General features: G+C 52.3%; 1 protein-coding gene across 1 annotated transcript in view; it reads left to right on the forward strand.

The window, feature by feature from the left end:
* RNF216 (ring finger protein 216) overlaps positions 1-3,767 on the forward strand; it is a 76,047-nt gene continuing 72,280 nt past the window's right edge. The window contains exons 1-2 of the mRNA XM_005420339.2: positions 1-55; positions 690-801. The gene's annotated coding sequence lies outside the window, so the exon portion shown is untranslated. The remainder of the gene's footprint in view (positions 56-689; positions 802-3,767) is intronic.

A 3,767-nucleotide genomic window follows, 5' to 3' on the forward strand; every position in this document is an offset into this window, starting at 1 on the left:
GGAGGGGCGGCGGGGCCGCTGAGTGCCGGGGTGACCCCTCCGTCCCGCGGAGCCGGTGAGTGCCGGGACAGCCCTGCCGCCCCACGGGGCGTCCCTGGGCCTCGCCGGACCCCTCGCTGCGGGGTCGGGCGCTGCTCCTGGCTGGGCCTGTCCTCAGGGACGGGTCGTTCTCCCTCCTCTCCCCCGCGTCCCCTCAGGGCCCGGTGTCCGTTCCGTCCGTTCCTCTTCCCCCGCGACCCTTCAGGGCCGGTCCTTCCCCTCTCTTCCCGTCAGGGACGGGTCGTTCCCCCATAGCGCTTCCCTTCAGGGACGGGTCCCCTGCGTCGCCGTCTCCGTGTCCGTCCTCCCGTCCCCCTCCACGTTCATTTAGGGCCGAGTCCTTCCTCCTCGCTCTCCCTCAGGACCGGGGACACCCCCTCCCCCTCCAGCTCCCCTCAGGACTGGGTCCTTTCCCTCCGCCCTCCATCCCCTCAGGGCCGCTCCCTTCTCCCCCTTCCCGGGACCAGGGGGTCCCTTCCCCGCCCGTGTGTCCCCCCGCAGCCCCGAGGGACAGCCGGGGACAGGCGCTGCTCCCGGGGGCTCCTCACAGCTCTGCCGGGTACCCCGGGCCGGGGGTTTGGAGTCGCGGATAAGCCGGAGCTGGTGGGCAGAGGAGGGTAAAAGATATTTCACTTCTGACCCCTATTCAGTGTGGGAGCACTCGGTGCTGTTGGGACATCTCGGCATTTCAGGTATCTGCTGTGGGAGCTGCTGCAGGAAAGAAACCCCAAACACAGCTGTCCTCGGAGCTGAGGGATCAGTGTAAGAGATACTCCTCTTCCTCCTCTTCTTTCCCTTCTCTATTGATCCAAGTGCCAGCCAGCCGTGGTAGAGCACAGCCTGGAAGTGTTAATGTACCCTGCGTTTATGTAATGAGTTTTTCTGCCCCTGGAGCTGACCTTGTTCCCCCAGATAGCTGCAGGCAAGTTGGGATCCCACCCAAGTCTGAGCTGTGGGGAACTCCAGCGTGTGTGTGAAGAGAGGAGGAGTGTGAGCTGGCCCGGGGCAGTGCTTTGGGGTGGGCAAAATGTAGATTGGCCTAAAGAGTCATCCCACAGATCCCCAACTTTGCAGCTGTGCTGGCTGGAACCCCGGGTAGATAGTGGCTGCTTGCACCTGCCAGCCCAGCCTGGGGAGTTTTTCCTTTCATCTCACCTGTGCTTTATGACCTGGAGTGTTGTCTTTGAGTGTCCTCCAATGCCTTACTTTAGAATCTTACTGACAGATGCTTAGAACAGTTTTCATACAAATAAGTTTAGTTGTTGATGTTTCTGTTCAGTTTCTTATGGTTTGGTCGCTGTCCTGAGACCTCTGATGCTTTGAAAGAGAAGAGCTGGTATTTCTGCTGTACGCTTTTATTTCCATAATCCAGGCATGGGGCTGAGGGACTAAAACTGGATGTCCATGTGCTTTTCAGAGTATTCCCTCTCGTGTTTCCTTCCCTATGGAACAGCATTGCTTCAGGCAGCAGTTCCAGAGGGTGCCTTGGTGGCAGAGAGGAGCAGCCAAGTCCCTAAGACCTATGGGCAGATCTCTGCTTCTCCCTTCTGTTTCTGTGGTGGTTGATTCCTCTTTCTGAACAATTTCTGCTCTCCCACCTGATGCACTTTAGAGCTCTTGCAGGTTTCCAGGGGTAGCAGTGGTGGGAAAGGCAGGTGTCCCCCATCAGGCATTCAGACTGGCCTTTGCATGCTCAGCTAACATGGCCTCTCCTGCTTTCAGAGAGAATGGCATGAGGGTTTTTCCTCCAGCAACCTGTTTGGAAAGTGAGGCAGGAAATCTGAGACCCATCATTCTGCAGATCCAAATCTTGAGCAGCTTCTGGTACATCCCTGAACAGGTACAGGGCCTGTGCAGCTCAAACCATATGGTAGAACCCACTTTGTTTAGGACTGGGAGGATTCCAGGCACAGCTTTTAATTCCAGAACTCTGGGATTTACAGCTTTAATATGTGCTTTTAATTTCTAGATGAATGCTGTGCAGAAATTCCACTGCCTTACATCAGGCTTTCTGCAATTGTAAACACGTTAATAGATTTCATGTGCTGGGTGTCTTGCTGGTGTGACTGCATGTTAATAAACAATCATCTTGACAGGAGTTTGTGCCTGGAACACCAAGACTTGGGAAGGGACTCAGACAGATTTCCTGAAGCTCTGTAGACATTCAGCCTGCTTGGAGGTGCTGCACTGTGGTAACAGGCTTGCTTCCATCTCTTTTTCTTGCTTCCTAGGATGTTTTCCTTCTGGTTGGCCTGGCTGCAGGCAGTCAGGGCAGGAACAGCAGTTCCTAGAAGGGCACTTGGGGCAGGTGATAAGGTACAGTCTGGATTCCAGCAGGGAGCTGGCAGCCTGTTCCTGGCCTGGAGTTTCAGGAGCTGCCTCGGAAATCCAAATTCCGGGGTAGACCAGCGCTTTGTCTGCCTGAGAATGCAGTGGGCGTTCCTGCTGCTGGCGAGGCTTGTGCTTTGAAATTGGACACAAATCACTGAAAAGTCCTGTGGCAAGAATAGGTGGGGCAAACACACAATTCCGGCGCAGCTGGAGAGAGGCAGGAAGCATTTCCCAGGGGCCAGGAGCTGATTAGCAACCTGGAGTAGCACAAACCCAAGTGCAAGAGACATGGAGCCCTTCGGGTGCTGTTTAGTGCCTGCTGGAAGAGGCTCCCATTCATTAATTTGGAATGGGTGTCTTATTTTTATTTATATCTTTCTAAAGCCATTGTGAGTGGTTTGCTGTGTCTGAGCGCCAGCAATGCTGGATGTTGGGGCTTGCCACTGGCTGCATTCTTTCTGGGACAGTCAGAACTGCACCACTAATTCCTCTCATTGAAAGTTTGGAGTTTGGTTGTTTTTTTTGTTTGTTTTTTTGGTTTTTTTTTTTTTTTTAGATGGATTTTATCTGGAGATATTTTAAGACTCCCTTTAAATTATTGAATTTGGACATCACTGTAACTCTTAAAGATGAGGCATTAATAGTCTCCAAAGCCTGTGTGTGCACTGAAGTGATGGCGGGGTTTAGAGCTGCTGCATGTAACTGGGATTACTCTCAGTAGGACCAATCCCAGTGGGACAGGTGCCTTTTAAAATACAGCAGAAGGTGTGAAACACACAGCTGCCTGGGACAGCAGCTGTCTCCCAGGAGATAAGGTCATTTGTGTACAGGCTGGGAGTTCCTGTGTTTGAAATGGAGCTGAATAATGGGCTGGCCAACATTATTCCAGAGTAGTTTTGTTTTTAGGGAGGTTACTGGAAGTGGGAGATGTGGGAAATTGGGGAGGGGTGGGCAGAGGAAACAGGAAAATAAAGGGGATAAAAAGCCACTTAGCAGTGTCCTGGAGGCTGGAGTAAGTTATCCTTATCAAAGCATAAGATGAGAGATAATAAGGAGTGTCTCACTGAGGTGGGGTCATCTCATTCTCACCAGCCTTTGTGTCATTTTTATAGAATTTCAAGTTTATTTTGGACTATCTCAGGAGTGATGTTTTTCCTCTGGGTCAGTGCTTAAGGGCTTGCAATGGTTTTAAATTCATAACAATCCTTGAGAGAGCTTTATTCCTGAGGATGGGAAATGATATTCCTTCTGAACGACACCTCTCTCCTAATTACCAGCCCTGCTGTGGTTCCCTGCCTGTGTTCATGAAGGGAACTGTCAGTGCCTGATTAAGTGGCAAAACCATTGGGCTTTAGGGAAGGATTTCACTGTGGGGCAGCTGCTACCCCGAGCCACAC

This window comes from Geospiza fortis, unplaced genomic scaffold, assembly GCF_000277835.1.
Source record: "Geospiza fortis unplaced genomic scaffold, GeoFor_1.0 scaffold237, whole genome shotgun sequence".
Classification (NCBI taxonomy): Eukaryota; Metazoa; Chordata; class Aves; order Passeriformes; family Thraupidae; genus Geospiza; species Geospiza fortis.